This window comes from Saccopteryx leptura, chromosome 1 (genome assembly GCF_036850995.1).
Source record: "Saccopteryx leptura isolate mSacLep1 chromosome 1, mSacLep1_pri_phased_curated, whole genome shotgun sequence".
Taxonomy (NCBI): domain Eukaryota; kingdom Metazoa; phylum Chordata; class Mammalia; order Chiroptera; family Emballonuridae; genus Saccopteryx; species Saccopteryx leptura.
Window position 1 is genome coordinate 176,185,223 of NC_089503.1, and position 24,956 is coordinate 176,210,178.

General features: G+C 44.4%; 1 protein-coding gene and 1 long non-coding RNA gene across 2 annotated transcripts in view; one reads left to right on the top strand and one right to left on the bottom strand.

Moving 5' to 3' along the window:
- The window catches only part of EPHX1 (epoxide hydrolase 1), a 38,261-nt gene that overhangs the window by 1,726 nt on the left and 11,579 nt on the right, over window positions 1-24,956 (top strand). The window lies entirely within an intron of this gene.
- On the bottom strand, window positions 2,933-24,937 carry LOC136389104 (uncharacterized). Its single transcript, XR_010748269.1, has 3 exons — window positions 24,815-24,937; window positions 23,840-24,034; window positions 2,933-3,367 (listed from the first exon to the last, which is right to left on the bottom strand). It is a non-coding gene; the product is annotated as an uncharacterized lncRNA (long non-coding RNA).

The following is a 24,956-nucleotide window of genomic DNA, read 5'->3' on the forward strand; positions in this document are numbered from 1 at the left end:
TGGCATTTGAGTAACCCCTAGGAGAAAGGGAGTGGCAGGCTGCTATCTCTAATGACAGTGCCCAGGTGGAGGAAAGAGTAAGTGCAAAGGCCCCGTGGCAGTTATGTGCCTGGCATGGCAGAACTTTATGTCTGTGTATTCTGGGTGAGGGCCAAGCCACCACCTATATCCTCTAGTATAGGTGACCTACAGGACCCAGGTGAGGAAGGATAAACTGTGACCTCTCTCAGGAAAGTGAAGGTCATAGTTCATCCTTTCTCCTTTTTCGCCCAGCCTGAGAAGACTCCTCCATAGTTCCAGGAAAAGAAAGACACTCATGGAAAATAAGTGCTCAGCAAGGCAGCCAGGGTGAACCTCAAAGCCATCTGCTCCAATCCAGCTCATCTGTGAGATCCCGCACAGCTCTCAGCTCTGCCTTAAACACCCAGTTGTACAGACTAATGGGAGTGGATGTCAATGGGAAGTGACTGAATGTCCTAGGGCAGAGTGACTTTTAGAGAAAGGGCATCCGGCCACTGGAGTAAATGTAGTGCCTCCCCCAGACCCCTCCTGTAGTGTCTTGGTTCATGTTTGATGTCTAAACCCAGCATCCTCTGGAGCTCACAGGGAGCCTCCGTGTCACCAATGTGCAGTGCCCCTCCCGTCCACATAGAACCCAATATGCCAGAATTTAGTTGGTTGTTCCCCTGACACCTTGACTTCTCTTCCAGTATCCTTGCCAGGCCCAGACATGTGAAGGCAGGAGCTACCCAGACTCCACTTCTTCAGTACTCAGAGACATAGAACATAGCTGGGCTTGCAGAATACAGAAGGGTTAAATGTGAGCTGGTTGCCACTGCTGGAGAAATAGCCCCGAGCATAGCCGATCTGGGGCTGGAGCAGGCACAGAGCAGGCATGTGGGAACTTGCGGGGCCTCTAGGAGCTCATGCTCAAAACCTGCCTCTGATAGGGCCTGGATTCCATCGTTAGCGAGTCATTCCTTTGAGAGGCGATACAATGATGTGGGAAGAGAACTGGCATAGAAGGAAGAGCCCATTCCTGTCCTAGCTCTGCCATTAACGTCACCCTCCCAGGGCCTCAACCATAAAATGGTGAAGTAGGGCCATCCAATCTGCAAGAATCTGCAGCACTAATCTGTGATGATTCTGTAGGAAAGGAATTATGTAGGTGGGGAGTGGGGAGCGGTCAGTTTGGATGAGGCCTGAATGGGCCCTGCGGCATCTGCCTGGCACACTGAGGGCAGCTGAAAGAGAGCGAAGGTCCTGGCCCTGGGGTGTGGGAGGTGAACCTGGAAAGAGAGCAAGGGGGAGGCAGAGGAGCCCCTGCCCAGCCCAGCTGGCCTCCTAGGGTCCCCTGTGGGTGAGCTACCTGAGGCTGTTCTTGGCTGATGTCTGATGTCCACTGCTTTAGGAGCAGAGGCTCTGGGGGCTCTGTGGTAAGGTGAGGAGTCTGCAGCAGGGAGAGGCACCCCAGCAGCTCCCCCAATAGGGAACAAAGCTTTGCCAAAGGTCCAGCCTCCCCTTTCCCTGAGGAGAGAGGAGTGGTGGGTGCTCTGGGAACAGCTGCCTCTCACCAGGATGGAACAATGCAATCCAATCCTTGGTTATGCAGTTGACCCTTGGACAACACAAGTTTGGACTGGGCGGGTCCACTTACACATGGGTTGTTTTCAATAATTATATTGGAAATTTTTTGGAGATTTGTGACAATTTGAAAAACCTCACAGACGAACCTTATGATTTTCTTAACATTTTCTCCACCTTACTTCAGCGTAAAAATACAGTAGATAACACATATAACACAAAATACATGTTAATCCACTACTTATATTCTCGGTAAGGTTTCCGGGCAGCAGTATGTCATTAGTAGTTAAGTTTTTGGATAGATAACAAAAGTTATATATGGATTTTTGACTGCACGAGGTATCAGTGCCTCTACCACCACATTGTTCAACAAAAACATAACTAAACACACAATTGTGCAAACCAACTTCAAGGGGAAGTGGCCTCTTCTATCACCAAGGTCTATTTACTTTCCTGAGCAGGGTCATAGTTCACCCTTTCTCACCCTGAGAGCTCTGTTCTCACTCTCTAACGCCTACAGCATTCCTTCAGATGGGCTCACAGACCCACAGACCTGGAGGAAGGCCTTCATACCCACTGGTCCCTGCTGTCTGTCTTTGGCTCTTGTTGCCTGGCTGGGGCGGGGGGGACGGGGACACTATTCTCATGAAGAGCCAACTTAGTGCATGGTCAGGCACAGCAAAGCTATACCCGCTGGGCTCTCCAAGGTCTAAGTAAGAGTGCTTGCATTAGAGGGGAAAACTTTCTTCTCTCTGAGACGTAAAGAGACTTTCCAGAAGATTCTCTAGCTAACCCGGACCACAGGAACAGAAGCTTTTGGAAAGATGAATACATAGACTGACTGAATTCAGATGTCTGCCTGGTGCTTACTGGCGGAGTTAACTCAAGCAAACTACTCAGCATCTCTGAGCTTCATTATTAAATCTCTTTAAAACAGAAGAACTACCCCTTACTACATGAGATGATATGTTTAGTGTTCCCAACTCCACGTCACAGTCCAAGACTTCTCTGGGCTTTGTTACCGGAGGTTGTGGTGTCCAGGCACATACTGAGGCCCCAGGAGGTTTTGAGAGTCTCCGCCCAATGGCCCATGTGGCTCCTTGCTGTCAGCCTGTGGGCTGCAGGGAGCCAACGGCCAGGAGCAGAAGATCTGAGTGTCTCTGTGTGATGTCAGAGAGCCACGCAGTGCTCCTCAGAGAAACCAGGGAGGGGACTCTCCACCCTTCCTCAAGGTCACCACCTCTGATTGTCTCCAGCAGCATGGCGTGGGACTTGCCTTTCTCCGTGGAATGCGTGACCTTTGCTACATTGAGTGGTGACTTTCCGGTGCACTCTTATTATTAGAAGGGGAGACACTGGACCTTTGAAAAGTAAGGAAATCACTTGGTTCTGATGCCATGCCCCATGTGTCACCCCTGTAGTGACCAGGGCAGCTCAGGAAGGCTGACTCTCCTGCCCTCTGGGGGAGGAAACCAGGACCTTTGATTGAACGCCAGATATGTTTTCAGCTTTTCGTGACTTCTTATTTATTTCTTTTTGCAACCTAGATTTTTGCCTCAAGCAAACTAACCCCATCAAGATACCATCATTCCAGAACATTCCTTGGAACTCTCTCTGGCCCAGGTCTTTCGGGCTATTCCACAGGAAGCACCCAGCCCTTTTGCTCTGTCCCAGGCAACAAACGGCTCAGGTTACTGAGTCAGCGCCCTGCTACCAGCACTATCCTGTTACACACTGTTGAGGAAGCTTCCAGATGGAGACACATTGTTGAGAACAAGCCGACCTGGGGGGAGGAGAGAAGGGCAGAGTGTGGGTAATGATGGAAAAGGAATCAAATAAGCATATTATATGGCCCACTCCTATTATCCCCTAGTATACGAGTCTTTCTCTACTCAAATAGAAAATTACCAAGTATTGAAATTCCACAGAAAGTAATGCTTTTTCCTCAGAGGTGGTGGACTGTGTTCCACTGGGTTTTTTCCTCTGGTTCATTGAGAACCATTGGAAACTTGACAGTTCTTTTTTTTTTTTTTGTATTTTTCTGAAGCTGGAAACGGGGAGAGACAGTCAGACAGACTCCCGCATGCGCCCGACCGGGATCCACCTGGCACGCCCACCAGGGGGCGACACTCTGCCCACCAGGGGGTGATGCTCTGCCCCTCTGGGGCCTCGCTCTGTTAGAGACCAGAGCCACTTCAGCGCCTGGGGCAGAGGCCATAGAGCCATCCCCAGCGCCTGGGCCATCTTTGCTCCAATGGAGCCTCTGCTTTGGGAGGGGAAGAGAGAGACAGAGAGGAAGGAGAGGGGGAGGGGTGGAGAAGCAGATGGGCGCTTCTCCTGTGTGCCCTGGCCGGGAATTGAACCCGAGACCTCTGCACGCCAGGCCGATGCTCTACCACTGAGCCAACCGGCCAGGGCCGACAGCTCTTATTTTAACAGGCAGATCAGGAGATGAAACAGGACTTCACAAGAAACTCCCTGAGTATGAGCACGTGAACCCTTCCCTGTGGGGAGTGTCTGGTCCGCCCTTGTGTTATATAACTTCAAGCTGGAAGGTTGTGCAAACGAGTTAGTGCTGGCCACCAGGCAGCTGGCTCCCGACTCCCTGAACATGTTCACCAGGTCAACAGTCACCAAGTGTACTCTTTCTATCAATACAGTCATATAGCGAGTCAGGGGACAGGGAGAGTCCCTCTAAGGCAGAGAGCAAAGTCCTTTCACTCAGGCCCCAGATCAGGGCTCCCCCAAGTGGGCCGGCCCCTCCTCACAGTTTTTACTTCTTTCATTCCCCTTTCTTTTTGCCTTTAAGCCATATTTTCCCTTTTCTCTGGTGCTGGCATGAGCCTGGGCTCCCAGGGCTTGGCTCCAGGTCCTGCAGGGAGATAAACAAGCCCAGCTCCCTTGCACTCAGCCTCGCCCATCCTGAGTCCCTGAGCCACTGGAGTCATGGGGAAGAGCTATGGGTGGAAGGCTGGCACAGTGCTGGGCTGTGCAGGCCAGGGAGTCCCCCGCGGTTCCCCCCCAATCTGTGGTGGTCCAGCCTACACCCAGAGTGGTCTCTGCTCCGGTGAGTGAGCCTGGGAGTTGGGGGACACACTTCTGGGAAGCTCCAGGGAGCCCCAGAGCTTGGGTGGCTATCAACAGTGTGTTGGAGTTGGTGGCAGGAACGTCCCATTCTGTGTTGCCTTGGCAGGCTGGCCCCACGGTGGAAGGGAAGCCATCTGTTTCTCCCTTTGCTGGATGTTCATTTTGCCTTCCCCAGGAAGGAGCTGCGAGACTGGCAGGGTAGGTAGGGGACCAGGTCAGAGGAAGCACACAGACCCCCACGCCCACCCCCACTGTTCTCTCTGCCTGGCACCCCAGGGGCACACGATACCACCATTTCCCCTTCCTCCCTCTGCCCCACAGTTCACTGCCCAGGCACACTTCCCACACAAGGAGCCCGAGGTTCTTGCGCTCATGTGAGTCTGAGTCAGGAAAACGTCAGCCAGCAGAGTAGAGGGAGGAATCTCACAAACACGACAGAGCCTGGCCCTCTCAGCAGACCCAGGCTGTGTCCGCCCTCTCACCTCTGTTACCAAAAGGCACTTGGCCATGCAGTGGGCAGTGCACTTGGCCCGAGGCCAGGTGCATGGTAAGGGCTGAACTGGAGGTAGCTGGTACCTTTCTATGATTTTAGGATCATTTTCTGGTTGTGAGGGTCTCCCCACCCACCTTGGTTCACAGGGAGTGTCCCAGGGCAGGCCGGCAGACCCCACACTGTGTTCAGCAAGACCCTGCATCTGATCCTCATCTTTTTTTATCCAAAACCCTGATATTTAGAGTGCACCTGGCATAACGGTTCTCCAGTCTTTTGGGAAGAAACCTGCCATAGGATTACTTGTTTGTATTCTAACTGTAAACCTACTTTTGCTCGCCCCTGTATAATTCCTCAAGGAGCATTCAGCCATCTTTTTGTTCAAAAGTTTGACAATTTTCTACACTGTCATTCAAACAATCTTTGAGTTTATTTGTTCATTCAACAAATATTTACTGGGGACACCCAAGGGTACCAAAGCGACACAGTCTCTACCCTCAAGGAGCTTACTTGCAGTAGGGGAGACCAAGAACAGTCACATAACCACACAAATGCAATGTTGACAAGGAGAGGTATGCCCTGCTGAAATGGGTCAGGACGAACACTTGATCTGAAGTCTGACAGGTGAGCACATGGTGTAGGAGGAAGCACGGTAAGACAAGGACTGCAAGAAGGTGAGGAGCGGACTGAAGTCTGGGGGAGGGGAGAGGTGGGCAGGTCAGACCACACAAGCTTTGAAGGCTACATTAAGCAGTGTTGCTTTGTCCTAAGGGCAACAGGAAGTTATTTAATGTTTTGAACAGGGAGAGTGACATTCCCAAAATAGTCAGACTGCAGAGTGTGCTGGAGGGGGGTGCAGCAGGTGTGAGTGGACTGGGTAGGGGGCTTTGCTGTGATCCAGGGAGCTCACAGGAACTTGGGTGGGGCTGTTGTGGTGGGGATGAAGTCAAGATATACACTGCTCACAAAAATTAGGGGATCAGGGACGTGCAGATACTCCCATACTTTTGGCCTTTTGTGTAGTGCATTCTCACCAATAAAATAAAAGTTGGTTTTGCATCTAATTTGTATAATTGAACAAATTTCTTTGACTTGTTTGCTTTTCTGATGTTCTTGTTTAATAAAAAAAATCAAATGCATTTTTTTATCGCTCATATTCATTTTGAAATATCCCCTAATTTTTGTGAGCGGTATATTTTGGAAGAGTTGCCAGAAGTTGTTGCCTGAGCCACGTGGCAGCAAGAGCCATATTCACAGAAAGAATGGCCCCTGGGGACACAGGTCCTCTGGCAGCCACTGCTTCTCCGTCAGCGTAGCCAGCTTTGTTTACCCATTTGCACACTGTCACCAGGCCTCTGGCCCTCAGATGCCCATGCATTTCCACATTAACCTTTGTCACAGGGCCTCCTGGCCACTAGAAAGTCATGCAGCAGACATCCCAGCTGCAGCCGCTTAAGTGTGTTTTGCGCAGCTCACGTGTCATGAGGGTGGCTGACTCACTGTGGAAGTGGCACCACAGGTCTGTCACTATTATGGTTTTTCATATTTTTAAAAGTGTATCATTATTCTTTTTTTGAGTAGATAGTATATGCATTTGCTAAATGTGATTTTTTTAAGTGCAAATGCTTATTCCGTGAAAGTTTATTCCCTCCTTGTAGGCGGGCACTGTTGTGTCTGGGTGTGCTCCAGACACTGTCTTCAGCACAGATGTGTGTTTCCTCTGGTGCCCATTCTACACGTTTTTCTGCACCCTGCTTTTTTCACTTAGCTGTGTGTCATAGAGATCTGTCCATATCGGCATATAGAGTTACCTTTTTTCTCTTTTTTTTCTTCTTTTTAAAATTTTTTTATTTTTTACAGAGACAGAGTCAGATAGGGACAGACTGACAGGAATGGAGAGAGATGAGAAGCAACAATCATCAGTTCTTTATTGCGACACCTTAGCTGTTCATTGATTGCTTTCTCATATGTGCCTTGACCATGGGCCTTCAGCAGACTGAGTAACCCCTTGCTCGAGCCAGCGACCTTGGCTCCAAGCTGGTGAGTTTTTGCTCAAACCAGATGAGCCCTTACTCAAGCTGGCGGCCTCGGGGTCTCAAACCTGGGTCCTCCACATCCCAGTCTGACGCTCTATCCACTGCGCCACCGCCTGGTCAGGCAAGTTACCTTTTTTTCTTCACCTTCTGCATAGTATTCACCGTAGGAATACATCACTGCTTATTTCACCAGCCCTCCAACTGGTGAACATTTTGATTGTTTTGACTCTTCTGCTTTTACAAATAAAATTTTTTTAAAAAATCAGTGAATATACTTATAACATTTTATATAAATGTAAATTCAGCATGTTGGGGAGATAAATTACTAGAACTAGAACTGCCAGGTCCAGGGCCATCTGTATTTTACATTTTGACAGGTGTTAGAAAATTGCTTTTCACTCAGGGTTTTTTGTTTTGTTTTGTTTTTATTTAAAGAAGCAGTGAATCCTTGGAGCCAAGTAGGACAACACCCTTTTCGGTCCTCAGTAGGGATGGCTCCGTCCCTGACACCAACCCTTCAAGGGGCCACCCCCTGCATTGCATCTGTCCTTTGAGAACATACCTGTATGTGCCTGGGTCCTCAGGAATGCATTTATTTATCATAAAGTGTTTCAGAGATGGAAAATTAATATAGCCATTGAAAAATTTGAAGAGCAAGCATTTATTCTTGAGACTTTGTGCACTGGGGATCTGATATATTTTCTTTTTCCCCTGACTCTCTCAGTTAGTTAGGATTATGTTAGGCTTAAACTTAAAATATATAATAGTGGCTTAAACAATACAGAAGTTTATTTTTCTGTCAGCTAAAGGATGTTTGGGAGTAAATAGTCCAAGGCTGAGCTGGTAGTTCTATGGTGAATCAAAACTCCTTCTGTCTTTCTTTGTCATCATTGTACCTATGACTTCCATCCTCAAGATCACTCATGGCCCAAAATAGCTACCAGAGTCCAGCTCATCATGTCTACATCCCAGGAAGTATGACTAGGAAGAGGAAGGGCAACAGGTGCCTACTTCCCAGCTGAGTAAGGGTTCTTGACATAGTCATTCACACATATGCGGGACCCATGTCCTGCTATGCAGGTTGTGCACTAGACAAACTTGCCAACTTAAAAAAAAGTTGTAGGCATAATAAAGAATAAAAAGTTTCATTTGAGCAGAGGAGGAATTACAATCTAGGACACAGATTCATTTAACAACATAAACTGTGCTCCAAAGGAAACAAGAAAAGAATTTATAAAGGGCAAAAACGGAAGAGCTGCCCTGGCCAGTTGGCTCAGTGGTAGAGTGTCGGCCTGGCGTGCAGGAGTCCCAGGTTCGATTCCTGGCCAGGGCACACAGGAGAAGCGCCCATCTGCTTCTCCACCCCTCCCCCTCTCCTTTCTCTCTGTCTCTCTCTTCCCCTCCCGCAGCCAAGGCTCCATTGAAGCGGAGTTGGCCCAGGCGCTGAGGATGGCTCTATGGCCTCTGCCTCAGGCGCTAGAATGGCCCTGGTTGCAGCAGAGCAACACCCCAGATGGGCAGAGCATAGCCCCCTGGTGGGCATGCCGGGTGGATCCCGGTTGGGCGCATGTGGGAGTCAGTCTGACTGCCTCCCCGTTTCCAGCTTTAGAAAAATACAAAAACAAAACAAAAAACGGAAGAGCTATTACAATTTCCATGTAAATCTTCATTTACATGGCTAGGTCAGCTGGGATTGGTCAGGCCCATTATGTACATGAAGGATGCTGGCTGTCAAAATGAACTGATCCCTTTCAAGGTGAAGAATGCAGACGGTGTGACCACAAGGAGGAGGTAAAGTCTATCTATGTCCATGTAGCAATCGTGGGTCCAGGATGTTTGTTGCTCAGCTGTGAGAACTTAGCAATAGGTCAGCCACTTAACAATAGTTCCTTGGACTGAGACAGGAGATGCTCAGAGGCCCCATCTCCTCAGTGAATACCTGACTCCACATTAAGCGATTCTCTTCACAAGTCTCATCCCCTTTTATGTTCTCTGTGATCACCCATTCGCAGCATCAACATCATGGATATTTTTATTGACCGTGACTTTGTCATCACCTAATCACTTTGTCATGCTGAGCTTCAAGGAAGGCCAAGAAATGTAGTGTTTGGCTGGGCTCATCCAGCAAAAAAATTCCATTGCTAAGAAAGAATGGAACAGAGTTGGCAGCGTGCCACGCTCTCAATCTGAGGTCCTGTCTGCTGGGCCAGTGAGCTTGGTAAGGGTGGCTGCATTTGGTGTAATCTGCCACCCAGGTCATCTTTTCCTCGATGAACCATGAAATGCTCACATCCCCAGGTCTCGTTCCTTACTGCTCTTGGCATGTAATTTACAGATTATTTGACTTGCCAACACAACTTCTAAGTTAAGACTCCTCCTGGGTCAGCTCCATCATGATGAAGTAACAATTTATCCAAGAGATAAGGTAGGGACGTCTTTCAGCGAATACAGAAATAAATGTAAACGGCTGCACTCTACAAAGCTCGTAAAGTCGATTCAGACACTGAACATGGACGTGATTCCAGCGGTCCTCCGCCTGCACTGTGCACTCACCACTTCTTTCTTCTGTGCCTTTGCGCATGTGCTCTTCCTCCCTGGAGTTGGCCCCATTTTATCATTATTTTCCGCCTGGCAAACTTCTATTTATTCTTAAAAACCCTCCTCAGGCACCCCCCTTCTCTGTGAAACCTTTGTGGCCGACTTAACTACGCCTACTTTTGCACACTTCTCTTCCATCTGTGCATAGTCGTGCGCCACTTACTGACGGAGATACATTCTGAGAAATGAGTTGTTAGGCGATTCTGTCGTGCGAACATCACAGAGTGCACTTCCACAACAATTCCAGCTGGGAGAACCTGCTATGCACCTAGCCTATCGCTCCTGGGCTACAAGCATGTGACTAGCCCAAATAACACGAGGTTAAATTAAACCAGAAAATTTCACAATCAGGAATGTGATAAACAGGAGGTGAGATGAAGTACGAGGCTGCTGCTGGCTAACACAGCACACTATTTTACTGCAAACTTTTTTTTTTATAAATAGAGTACACTCTAAAATAACGATAAGTAGTATAGTGAATACATACACTAGTCACATGGTCATTTATTATTATTATCAAATATTATGTACCTTACATAATTGTACCCTACATACCAGCATTGCCACTGACATGTGAGTCATGCATTGTGCCACGAGGACCCTAGGTGATAGGAATTTTTAAGCTCCATTATAATCTTATAGCATCACTGTCATTAATGTGGCCCATCATTGACCGAAACATCATTATGCAGCACATAATTGTGCTTATATTATACTGATCACTAAAAGGGTACTGTCTGTTGATCTGTTTGTCCTACTGTGACATGAACTCCTGCAGGTACAGGGCTGTGTCTTAGTCCCATATCAGCAAAGAACCTGGACCACAGTCACACACAGAGTCTGCTGAACCACCCTCTGGTCCAACAGAGCCTTTCTAATGCACAGATCCAACTCTCTTATTTACTTAAAAAAAAAAAAAAACAATTCCTTGATACTTTACAGACCAAATTCAAATTATAGAAAAAGAGTTTGCTCAAGCTTTTACTATCAATCTTAAAATGAACTATATGTCTTAAAACTTGTATTCTTGACCCAAGCATAACTGAAATATTAGGTTGTTATGAAACTTATGTGCCGTTTAACAGTGCCAGGGAACAAAGCACCTACTTTATTTGACCTCCTATGTTTAAAAAATTGGCCTTTGTAAGTCTGACCAGAAAGACAAAAGTAAACTAATACACTGCTTTACTTGAATTATCTGTCCCTTTCAAATAGTTTACATTTAGTTGGTCTTTTAAGGGTGATGGTCATCACATTGCTCAGCTAGCTTCCTCAACTTGAACTCATTCAGATTTTTTTCTACATTTCATAAGTGCATGCCCAGAACTTGACCTCGCTATAGAATGGGGGAAGTTAAACCACATAGAACATCATGTCTTATCTGAGTAGTCAATTATTGCTCCTCAGATTTCCCTCTAAGCTCAGTCTCTTATAACTAAATGACTCTTGTCCTCCAGTTAGTGTGTTAAAAAAAAAATTAGTCTGGGGAGGGTGCTGTGGGGAGGGGAGCAAGGGAGATGTTGAGGGGGATACGGGGGGGGATGCATTTGGGGCGACACAGAATCTATGTAAACACAATAAATTAAAAGCAATAAATTTTTTTAAAAATTAGTCTGCTTTACAACAGAAACTACATTTTTGCCTGACCTGTGGTGGCGCAATGGATAAAGTGGCAACCTAGAATGCTGAGGTCACCGGTTCGAAATCCAGTGTGTTCAAAATCTTGTATGTGTCTGGTTAAGGCACATAAAAGAAGCAACTAAAAGTTGATGCTTCCCATTCTTCCCTACTCCCCCCCCCCTCTAAAATAAATAAATAAAATCTTTTTAAAAAGAAAACTACATTTTCCTTACTAGGCAAGCTAATCATTTTTTTAGACAAGATACTGTGGCTCCGAGGAAAAAACAAACAAACAACAGTTTCATTCAGAAAGGCTCCCTTCCCCACCACCCACCCCATCAGCAAGTCTTTTGTCGCTATTCTGGAAAAGTGCACTAAAAAACAGAACAACAACCTAACTGGATAAAATGTATTTCTGGAACTTCTGAGTTGGGCCAATAAGCTCTAATGTCAGGGGTTGGCACAGCAAAGCAGGCACTCCTATTTTGTATTGTATTACTTCTGAATTTTTCATAGTGTCTCCTAAATGGCAATATTTTGAAGTGATTAGAGTATTTTCTACACAAGCAGGGGCTGACCACATGGAAGAGATAAAGATAGCTCTCCTTGGAAACGTGGAGGCTAAGCAAACAGAATTCTAACCCCTAATGTTGAGAATACGATTTCTTTGGGAAGACAGAAAAGAAGAGCTAATCCTACCCCCAGGGACGTGTCTGGCGAAGGGTTGATAGCCAAAAACGTACATGGCCTGTGCTGTCCCTCATCCTCCCTGGTCAGTCCTTGGTGAGGACACACAGGAAGGACAGCAGGTGCCCAGACCACAGTTGTCCATACCACGCACTTTGTAACTTCCAGCCTACTAATGCACACAGACTGTGATGGGGCCCCAGGGAGTGGGCTACATAATCTAACAGGGACAGAGTCCCGCTGGGGTCTCCCCCAGCACAGAGAGATCCAACACAGCAATAAGGGACTTGGCAGAGCACCTGCTTTGAGCCAGGCATCTTCATAAACAGCCTGGGGGGTCGGCATTAATATCCCCATTTTACAGACAAGTTCATAGAGGCTCAGTGGTTTGGTGACTTACCAAAAGCCCCTCAACTAGTAAATGGTAGAGCTGAGATTTGAACTACTTGAACAAGGAAGCAAGCTAGAAGCTCTCTTATTGTAAACTCCAAGGTTTACAATGGTCCAATTCTTAACATCAAAGGTAGTCAGACTTGTTGTTTGGGAAAGGAGGTCCCATGGAATGGCGGCTCTACAGGTAAGCCAGGCTGGCTCCTCAAATGGTAACATCCAGGCGGGCCACCATGCTTCCCCAAACTCACAAGGTATTTCCATAATATATACTTGATGTATGGTGGATTGGGAGGTAAATAACATGTTCCCAGGGATGCAATGGTCAGGTCTACCTCTGGCTGACTTCTGAATCAGTAGTTCTCACTGAGTAAAGGATCAGACCCCACGGGGGTTGCCACAGTTGAGGGACAGCACAGAGATGGTGAGGAGGCCTGATGACCATGGCCACCCCAGACTCAGAATAGAGCATTCCCACGGTGACTGCTCAGTGTACCCCTGAGCGGTCAAGACACCTGCCAAGACACCAGTCAAGTTCTGCTCTGCAGGTCTCTCTTTTCTAGGCTGCACACAGACCTATCTATCCTCTTCTGCCCATTGTAATCACTGGGGAGCTTTAACATGTATGAGTGCTTGGACCTGAGCCCCTACCACCAAAGGAAAACATTCTGATGTCTCTCTTTATAGATAAGCCTTGCTTGTCTTTGTCCTGTATTTAATGGAATCATGTGGTATATCATCATGTGTGCTTGCAGATTCTTCATTCTTGTTCCATGTATTACATTGAATGGACATGCCACAGCCTGTGCTGGATGGCCATTTGGGTTGATTCTAGTATTGGGCTCCTATGAATAGTGCTACAATGAACATTCTGTTTCGTGACTTTGGTAAACATTTTGGGAGGGCCTAGACCTAGAGGTGAATTGCTGAGTCACAGAGTTTGTATATGTCTAGGTTTAGAAGATTCTGCCAAAAAGTTTTCCAGATTGATTGTATGAAAGTCTCCCGTTACATTTTGAGGTAGCCTAGTTTCTCTCTGGGACGATGACCTCGATTTCAGCTCTGAGAGTATCCTCCACATACTCCCTGCCACCTGAAAGGTAAATGTCTTCCAGTGGCAGGGATGGGGGCCCCCAGCTTCCCAGCTTCAAGTGTGTGGACACTGAGCACCTCAGTTTGTAGAGCACTGAGCCTGGGGCAATGTGGAGACAGAAGAAACAGAAGATCGCATTCCAGCTGGAGGAGGATGATGGGGAAGGCACTGGCAGGGAGGTGATCTGGAAAGCACAGAGCGCTGCCTTGGCTCCTTGCTGTGGGCTGGTGAAGGCCGTGAGGGCAGTGGGAGCCACGCAGTCCCCGGCTCACCAATAAGCCCTGGTGACCTTGTGCAGAGTCATTCAATCTCCCTAAACCTTGGCCCACTCTCCTTATCGTGATGGGCTTGCCTATTACGGCATTAGTTCAGTGGTTTATGGGTCCTCTTTTATAAGCAAGGCACGATGGGGATTTAGGGCTGAAAAGGACATAATCCCTGCTTTCTGAAAGCACACAGTTTCATGTACACTAAAATCCTCCCCACCAATCTAAGATGGCGGCCGAGCAGCTGGAAGTTACACTGACCTCCCAGGACCAAACCAAAATTACAACTAAATTACAGAACAATCAGCCCGAATTACCAACTGAACTAGCTGAATAGAAGTTTTATAACCAAGGATTTACAGAGGAAGCCTCATCAAGACTGGCAGAAACAACGGAGACATGAAAAGGGCTTGCCCCACACTCATATGCCATGGTTGAGAATCCAAAGAGCTCTCAGCTGCAGAAAGTTCCCTCCCAGGAGCTGGGGATGCCCAGCTCCCCAGCCTAGAGCAGAAGGAGGAGCCCACATAACATGTAGCTGTGAAAAACAGCAGTGATTTCATCAGCTAGGGACGCCAGGGAGAGAGAGGTGAGTCTGCTAGAAACCCAGGTGCCCTCTTAAAGGGGCAGCACACAAAATCACATTCACAGGTCCTCACTCTGGGTTCTGGCTGAGGGACAAAGGCTCAGAGCAGACTGAGTCTTACAGGGAGAGACTGGGTTGTGTGGCCCAGGGAGAGGACTGGAGGGACAGCCACCATTGAGTTCCTCTCCCACACAGCCCATCTTTCCTGGGTTGAGCACTCCCCTCCATATTGTGTGAGCACTAGTCCACCCGGCCAACTCCCTGCAGTCCCGCCCTGCCAAGCTCGTGCCCTGGGGAGGACTCTGCTGACAGGAGCCGGCCTGGTTCCACAGTGCAGACTTTCTTGAAAGAGTTGAGGAGATCCGGGCAGCTGTGGGGTATCAGAGACGTACAAGGAGAGGCTGCATTGTGTGGCTCCAAGGAAGGGCCATTTTTCACTCCCATACTCACCAACCAGCTCTACCTGTCCAGGACAGAACCCTCCCTCCACACAGGCAAATCCTGGTCTGTTTGGACCTGATGTACAGGACTCTCCTGACAGCTCCCTGAGACCCTTCCAACCACAAAGGTCTGCAGGCCGCAGGCAGGTAGCGGCTGGCCTGGGTGTACACTGGGACTTCTGCTGAGTGGCTTCAGACCCACCACTGGCACCAAGTTTGTATACCACCAGAAGCTCTTTCAGTGACTGAACCTAACAGGCAGTCGACAGGCAGAGGCGATTTCAGGATACCTTGGGTCTTTTGCTGACCAGCCCCCAGGTTCAGTGCTGGTGGATGCTGGCCATAGTGTGTAGCTTTGGCCCCCCTCTGTGCACACCTAGGTCCAGCAGAGGCAGCCACAAATTGTGAATTGCTTTGTAGCTCCTACCAGGTAGCCCAGGGAGGGTCACAGTCAGCACCTGACATTGACCTACACTACAGTCCTGCCCAAGAGGCCAGAGAACCAACACACCTGGTGGCAGGCACCAGACCCTGCTGGTGTCAATCCCACTTTGTGTGGTCAGCCTCCACAAAGCAGCTTGTATACTGTGGTCCAGATCAATCCTCATAATCAGCCACCCTGAGGGTCACACACCGAAAGGCCAACAGCAATCAAGATTCAACTACAACAGGAGAGCTCGCATAACCCACACAAGGGACATTACTGGAGCACCTAGCCCAGGTGATCAGGGAGATTGCACCACTGAGCCCCACAAGACACTTACTCCATACCACCACCCTACCAAGACTACCTAATGCACAGAAACAAATACAGAGAGGCAGCCAAAATGAGGAATCCAAGAAACATGCCCCAAATGAAAGAACAGAAAAAATCCTCAGAAAAAGAACTAAATGAAATTGAGGCAAGCATCTACCAGATACAGAGTTCAAAACAATGGTTATAAGGATGCTCAAGGAACTTATGGATGAACTCAGTGAGAACTTCAACAAAAAGATAGTAAGAATAAAAAAGGACATAGAAACCATAAAAAAGAACCAATCAAAAATGAAGAATACAATATCATAAATGAAGAATACACTAGGAGGAATCAACAGCAGATTAGATGAAGCAGATGATCAGATCAGCAATTTGGAAGACAAGATAGCAGAAAACAATCAGCAGCAAAAAGAAAAAACAATTTTAAAAAATGAGGATAGTGCCTGACCAGGCGGTGGCGCAGTGAATAGAGCGTTGGACTGGGATGCCGAGGACCCAGGTTCGAGACCCCGAGGACACCAGCTTGAGCGCGGGCTCATCTGGTTTGAGCAAAAAGCTCACCAGGTTGGACCCAAGCTCGCTGGCTCGAACAAGGGGTTACTCGGTGCTGAAAGCCCACAGTCAAGGCACATATGAGAAAGCAATCAATGAACAATTAAGGTCTCGCAACAAAAACTGATGATTGATGCTTCTCAACTCTCTCCGTTCCTGTCTGTCTGTCCCTATCTATCCCTCTCTCTGACTCTCTCTCTGTCTCAAAAAAATAAAATAAAATAATTAATTTTAAAAAATGAGGATAGTTTAAGAGACCTCTAGGACAATGTGAAGCATAACAACATCTGTATCATAGGGGTACCAGAAGAAGGAGAGCGAGCAAGAGATTGAGAACTTATTTGAAGAAATAATGACTGACAACTTCCCTAACCTAGTGAAGAAAAAAACGACAACAACAAAAAATACAGATCCCATTAGATGCAGAAAAAGCAGCATTTGACAAAATCCAACACCCATTTGTGATTTAAAAAAAAAAAATCTTAATGGCCTAACCTGTGGTGGCGCAGTGGATCAAATGTCGACCTGGAACACTGAGGTTACCAGTTCAAAACCCTGGGCTTCCCTGGTCAAGGCACATACAGGAGTTGATGCTTCCTGTTCTGCCCTCCCCCTCTTCTCTCTCTCTCTCTCTCTCTCTCTCTCTCTCTCTCTCTCTCCTCTCTAAAATGAATAAAGTCTTTTAAAAAAACATTAAAAAAATGTCTTAGTAAAGTGGAAATAGGGGGAACATACCTCAACATAATAAAGGCCATGTATGACAAACTCACAGTTAACATCATATTCAGTGGGGGAAAACTAAAAGTGTTTTCCTTGCCCTGGTCAGATAGCTCAGTTGGTTGGAGCTTCATCCCAAAGCATAGAAGTTTCTAGTTCAAACCCTGGTCAGGGCACATGCAGGAGCAGATCTATGTTCCTGTTTCTCCCTCTCTCCCTTCCTCTTTCTCTAAAACTAATATAATAAACATTTAAAATAAATAAATAAAAGTATTTCCCTTAAGATGAGGAACAAGACAGGGATATCCACTGTCACCAATCTTATTCCTCATAGTAATGGAAGTCTAGCCACAGCAGTGAGCCAAGAAGAAGAAATAAAAGGCATCCAAATTGGAAAGAAAGAAGTAAAACTGACATTTTTTTTTAATAATAATTTTATTTTTTTAATGGGGTGACATCAATAAATCAGGATACATATATTCAAAGATAACAAGTCCAGGTTATCTTGTCGTTCAATTATGTTGCATACCCATCACCCAAAGTCAGATTGTCCTCTGTCACCTTCTATCTTGTTTTCTTTGTGCCCCTCCCCCTCCCCCTTTCCCTCTCCCATTCCCCCCTCCCCCCTGTAACCACCACACTCTTATCAATGTCTCTTAGTTTCACTTTTATGTCCCACCTACATATGGAATAATGCAGTTCCTGGTTTTTTCTGATTTACTTATTTCGCTTCGTATCATGTTATCAAGATCCCACCATTTTGCTGTAAATGTTCCGATGTCATCATTTCTTATGGCTGAGTAGTATTCCATAGTGTATATGTGCCAGATCTTCTTTATCCAGTCATCTATTGACGGGCTTTTTGGATGTTTCCATGTCCTGGCCACTGTGAACAATGCTGCAATAAACATGGGGCTACATGTGTCTTTACATATCAATGTTTCTGAGTTTTTGGGGTATATACCCAGTAGAGGGATTGCTGGGTCATAAGGTAGTTCTATTTTCAGTTTTTTAAGGAACCACCAGACTTTCTTCCATAATGGTTGTACTACTTTACATTCCCACCAACAGTGGATGAGGGTTCCTTTTTCTCCACAGCCTCTCCAACATTTGCTATTACCTGTCTTGCTAATAATAGCTAATCGAACAGGTGTGAGGTGGTATCTCATTGCAGTTTTGATTTGCATTTCTCTAATAGCTAAAGAAGATGAGCATCTTTTCATATATCTGTTGGCCATTTGTATTTCTTCCTGGGAGAAGTGTCTGTTCATATCCTCTTCCCATTTTTTTATTGGATTGTTTGTTTGTTTGTTGTTGAGTTTTATGAGTTCTTTGTATATTTTGGATATTAGGTCCTTATCTGAGCTGTTGTTTGAAAATATCATTTCCCATTTAGTTGGCTTTCTGTTTATTTTGTTATCAGTTTCTCTTGCTGAGCAAAAACTTCTTAGTCTGATGTAGTCCCATTCATTAATTTTTGCCTTCACTTCTCTTGCCTGTGGAGTCAAATTCATAAAATGCTCTTTAAAACCCAGGTCCATGAGTTGAATACCTATGTCTTCTTCTATGTACTTAATTGTTTCATGTCTTATGTTTAGATCTTTGATCCATTTTGAGTTAATTTTTGTACAGGGGGACAAACTGTAGTCCAGTTTCATTCTTTTGCATGTGGCTTTCCAGTTTTCCCAGCACCATTTATTGAAGAGGCTTTCTTTTCTCCATTGTGTGTTGTTGGCCCCTTTATCAAAAATTATTTGACTATATATATGTGGTTTTATTTCTGGACTTTCTATTCTGTTCCATTGGTCTGAGTGTCTATTTTTCTGCCAATACCATGCTGTTTTGATTGTCGTGGCCCTATAATAGTTTGAAGTCAGGTATTGTAATGCCCCCAGCTTCATTCTTTTTCTTTAGGATTGCTTTGGTTATTCGGGGGTTTTTATAGTTCCATATAAATCTGATGATTTTTTGCTCTATTTCTTTAAAAAATGTCATTGGAAGTTTGATGGGAATTGCATTAAATTTGTATATTGCTTTGGGTAATATAGCCATCTTGATTATATTTATTCTTCCTAGCCAAGAACAAGGTATATTCTTCCATCTCATTATATCTTTTTCAATTTCCCTTAACAATGGTTTATAGTTTTCATTATATAAGTCCTTTACATTCTTTGTTATGTTTATTCCTAAGTATTTTATTTTTTTGTTGTTGCAATCGTGAAGGGGATTATTCTTTTGAGTTCGTTCTCAATTGTTTCATTGTTGGCATATAGAAAGGCTATTGACTTCTGTATGTTAATTTTGTATCCTGCGACCTTACTGTATTGGCTTATTGTTTCTAGTAGTCTTTTTGTGGATTCTTTGGGGTTTTCGATGTATAGGATCATATCATCTGCAAAAAGTGATACCTTTACTTCTTCTTTTCCGATATAGATGCCTTTTATTTCTTTGCCTTGTCTGATTGCTCTGGCTAGAACCTCTAGTACCACATTAAATAAGAGTGGAGAGAGTGGACAACCCTGTCGTGTTCCTGATTTAAGGGGGAAAGCCTTCAGTTTAGTGCCATTTAATATGATGTTAGCTGATGGTTTATCATATATGGCCTTTATCATGTTGAGATATTTTCCTTCTATACCCATTTTGTTGAGAGTCTTAAACATAAAATTGTGTTGTATTTTATCAAAAGCCTTTTCTGCGTCTATTGATAAGATCGTGTGGTTTTTGTTCTTTGTTTTGTTGATATGGTGTATTACGTTAACCGTTTTACGTATGTTGAACCATCCTTGAGATTCTGGGATGAATCCCACTTGATCATGATGTATTATTTTTTTAATATGTTGTTGTATTCAATTTGCTAGTATTTTGTTTAGTATTTTAGCATCTGTATTCATTAGAGATATTGGTCTGTAGTTTTCTTTTTTTGTGCCATCCTTGCCTGGTTTTGGTATGAGGGTTATGTTGGCCTCATAAAATGTGTTTGGAAGTATTGCTTCTTCTTCAATTTTTTGGAAGACTTTGAGTAGAATAGGAACCAAGTCTTCTTTGAATGTTTGATAAAATTTGCTGGTATAGCCGTCAGGGCCTGGACTTTTATTTTTGGGGAGGTTTTTAATGGTTTTTTCTATTTCTTCTCTACTAATAGGCTTTCTGCTTCTTCTTGACTCAGTCTAGGAAGGTTGTATTGTTCTAGGAATTTATCCATTTCTTCTAGGTTGTTGAATTTAGTGGCATAAAATTTTTCATAGTATTCTACAATAATTCTTTGTATATCTACGGTGTCCGTGGTGATTTCTCCTCTTTCATTTTGGATTTTGTTTATATGAGTTCTTTCTCTTTTTTCCTTGGTAAGTCTTGCCAAGGGTTTGTCAATTTTGTTGATCTTTTCAAAGAACCAGCTCCTTGTTCTATTAATTTTTTCTATAGTTTTTCTGTTCTCTAATTCATTTATTTCTGCTCTGATTTTTATTATCTCCTTTCTTCGGCTGGTTTTGGGTTGTCTTTGTTCTTCTTTTTCTAGTTCCTTAAGGTGTGAAGTTAAGTGGTTCACTTGGGCTCTCTCTTGTTTGTTCATATATGCCTGAAGTGATATGAACTTCCCTCTTATCACTGCTTTTGCTGCATCCCATAGATTCTGATATGTCGTATTGTCATTTTCATTAGTCTGTATATATCTTTTGATCTCTGCACTTCTTTCTTCTTTGATCCATTCATTTTTTAAAAGAATGTTGTTTAGTTTCCACATTTTTGTGGGATTTTTTTCCTCTTTTTTGCTGTTGAATTCTAGTTTCAAGGCTTTTATGATCAGAAAATATGCTTGGTACAACTTCGATTTTTCTGAATTTACTGATGTTGTTTTTGTGGCCCAACATATGGTCAATTCTTGAGAATGATCCATGTACACTGGAGAAAAATGTATACTCAGTCACTTTGGGATGAAATGTCCTGTAGATGTCTATCATATCCAGGTGCTCTAGTGTTTTGTTTAAGGCCACTATGTCTTTGTTGATTCTCTGTTTGGATGACTGATCTAGAGCCGTCAGCAGTGTATTTAGGTCTCCAAGTATGATTGTATTTTTGTCAGTTTTTGTTTTAAGATCAATAAGTAGCTGTCTTATATATTTTGGTGCTCCTTGGTTTAGTGTATATATATTAAGAATTGTTATGTCTTCTTGATTCAGTGTCCCCTTAGCCATTATGAAATGGCCATTTTTGTGTCTGAGTACTTTTGCTGTCTTGTAGTCAGCATTATCAGATATAAGTATTGCTACGCCTGCTTTTTTTTGGATGTTATTTGCTTGGAGTATTGTTTTCCAGCCTTTCACTTTGAATTTGTTTTTATCCTTGTTACTTAGATGAGTTTCCTGTAGGCAGCATACAGTTGGATTTTCTTTTTTAATCCATTCTGCTACTCTGTGCCTTTTTATTGGTGAGTTTAATCCGTTTACATTTAGTGTAATTATTGACACTTGTGAGTTCCCTATTGCCATTTTATATCTTGCTTTCTGTTAGTTTTGTGTCTTGTTTGATCCTTCTCTTTCGTTTTTCTATCTTTTGTTTTTATTTGGTTGTATTCCATACATCTTTCCTCTGTTGCTATCTTTTTTATCTCATGTGCTTCTGTGGTGGTTTTTTCAATGGTGGTTACCTTTGAGTAATGAAAAGGGTCCCTACCCTGTTCATTGTAGCGAACTATTTTGCGAGTACTTTTGTACTCCATCGTCCTTTGCTACTGTTAATCTCCATCTTCTCCCCCCTTTTCTTTTTGTTGTTGTCACAGTTTAAATTTGGTTTTATTGTGTTCTTCTTGGAGCTTTTACTTGTGGCTCTGATTTTTTTTTTGTTCTTTGTATCTGATTGGAGAACCCCCTTTAGTAATTCCTGGAGTGGGGGTTTTCTGATGATAAATTCTCTCATCTTTTCTGTATCTGTGAATGTTTTTATTTCTCCTTCATATTTGAAGGATAGCTTTGATGGGTATAGTATTCGTGGCTGAAAGTTCCTCTCTTTCAGGACTTTAAATATTGGGGTCCACTCTCTTCTAGCTTGTAGAGTTTCTGCTGAGAAATCTGATGATAATCTAATGGGCCTTCCTTTATATGTTGTATTCTTCTTTTCCCTGGCTGCCTTGAGAATTTTTTCTTTGCTGTTGGTTTGTGTCAATTAAACTGACATCATTTGCAATTGAGATGATACTGTATATAAAGAACCCTAAGGATTCCACCAACTACTAAAACTGATAAATGAATTCAGTAAGATAAATATTCAGAAATTTGTTGCATTTTTATACACCAATAATGAACAATTAGAAATGGAAACTAAGAAGACAATCCCATTTATAATTGCACAAGAAAAAAAAACCTAGGAATAAATTTAGCTAAGGATGTAAAAGACCTGTACTTAAAAAATAAGACACTGAAGAAAGAAATTGAAGATAATATAAATAAATGGAATCATATGCTGTGCTCATGGATAGGAAGAATTAACATCATTAAAATGACCGTACTAGCCAAAGCAATCTATAGATTCAACACAATTCCTATCAAAATACCAATGACATTTTTCACAGAACTAGAACAAATAATCCAAAAATTTATATGGAACCACAAAAGACCCCAAATAGCCTCAGTAATCTTAAGAAGAGCAAAATTGGAGGGATCACACTTCCTGATATAAAACTATACTACAAGCCTATAGTAATTAAAACAGCATGGCATTGGCATAAAAACAGACACATAGATCAGTGTAATAGAATAGAGAACCCAGCCTGACCTGTGGTGGCACAGTGGATAAAGTGCTGATCTGGAATGCTGCAGTCGCCAGTTCGAAACCCTGGGCTTGCCAAGTCAAGGCACATATGAGAAGCAACCTCTATGAGTTGATGCTTCCCGCCCCCCCCCTTCTCGCTCTCTAAAATCAATAAATAAAATCTGAAATAAAAATAGGGACCTCAGAAATAAACCCTTATCTATATGGCCAATTAATCTATGACAGAGGGACAAGAACATATATATAATGGAGTAAAGACATTATTCAATAAATGGTGTTAGGAAAATTGGACAGATACATGCAAAAAAGTAAAAACTAGACCATCATCTTCTTTTTTTTCTTTTAGACCACCTTCTTATACCACATGCAAGAATACATTCAAAAGGATTAAAGACTTAAACATAAGACTCAAGACCATAAAAATCCTAGAAGAAATAGGCAGTAAAATATTTGACATTTCTCTTAGCAATATTTTTTCTGATATATGTCCTTGGACAAAGGGAACAAAAGAAAAAATAAACAAATAGGACTATATCAAACTAAGAAGTTTCTGCACAGCAAAGGAAACCGTCAACAAAATGAAAAGGCAACCTACTGAATGGAAGAAGATATTCACCAATGATATGTTGATAGGGGGTTAATATCCAAAATTTATAAAGAACTCATACAACAACACTAAAATAAAAAATCCAATTAAAAATGGGCAGAGGACCTGAATAGACACTTCTCCAAAGAGGACGTACAGATGGTCAATAGACATATGAAAAGAGGATCAATATCACTAATCATCAGAGAAATACAAATTAAAACTACAGTGAGATACACCTCACACCTGTTAGAGAGGCTATTATAAATAAATGAACAAACAAGTGTTGGGGAGGATGTGGAGAAAAGAAAATCCTCATGCACTGTTGGTGGAAATGCAGATTGGTGCAACCACTGTGGAAAACAGTATGGATATTCCTCAAAAAATTAAAAATGGAACTGCCTTATGACCCAGTGATTCCACTTCTGGGTATACTCTATCCAAAGACACCTTGGATGCAAAGAACACCCTTCCCCAGAGGATCATACCCAGGTAGGCAACTTGGGTATCCAGCCTTCCACATGGGACCAATTGACTAGTCTGCGAGCAGAAAGAGGCTCTGGGTCTCTCTGCTCCCCTGTTACCTTGGAGATGGTGGTTTCTCTTTGCCGTTCTCAATCCTTTGAAAGAGCCAGGGTTCTTCCCATCTTCCCAGGATGCTCATTGGGATACCATGGAGAGCAAGACAGACAGATGGACCAGACTTCTTAGAGTTTATAGTGCAGTCTAGGACAGGGGTTCTCCAAGTGTGGTTCCCAGACTAGAAGCAGCAGCAGCACCTGGGAACATGTTTAAAATGCTAATTCTCCTGCCCTACCCCAGAGCTCCTGAATCGGGAACTTGGTTTAACAAGCTCCCCAGGTGATTCTAAACCACATCCTAGAATTGCAACACTGATCTATAGTGTGAGTCCTCAGCTGAGGGCAGTTTCCCACTCCCTCCCCCAGGAACATTGGGCAGTGTCTGGAGACATGTTTGGTTGTCACGGTTACGGGAGAGGGGTGCTATTGGCTTCTAGTGGGTAGATTCAGGGATGCTGTTAAACACCCTACAATGCAAAGGATGAGAATTATCTTCTCTGAAATATCAGTTGTGCTGAGGTTGAGGAACCCTGCCCTAGAAGAGCTATGACAGAGGGCAGGGAATGCAGCCCTTTTCTCCCCTTATTCCAGATGTGTAGCAACCTGGGGAGAAGCACTTACCCCCACCCCCCACCCCACCTCAGTTTCCACAGCTATGAAGTGAAAGGGTTGGACTCAAGGTTGCTGAGTTCTTTTCCAGCTTGGGGGGGGGGGGGGTCACTGGCTCCAACCTAGCCCTCTTCTTCCTCTTAGGTACCTTTTAGGCAGAGAGGGGCCTTGGGGAGGGGAGGGCTCTGTCACCTACCTAGTGTCACCCCCTCCGCAACCCAGGCTGCTGCTACCAGAGTCCAGCCAGCCTTGGGTTTCCTGGGGAACAGTGCCTTCTCCATTGTGAGTGATGTTTGCTTCCATTGGCCCAACCCCAAAGAGCCCACCCTGGGGAAGAAAGAGAGCCACCGGCTGGCCCCCCACACTCACCTGCTTTGTGCAGGGAGCTGGGCAGACAGAGCAGCACGTTCTCTCCTAAGCCTCAAACCTTCACTTCTATTCTAAGTAAAGCATCAGGCCTGGCCTGGGAGTTCCAGAGGCGTAAGGAGAGCCGCTGTGCCCTGCACCCTCT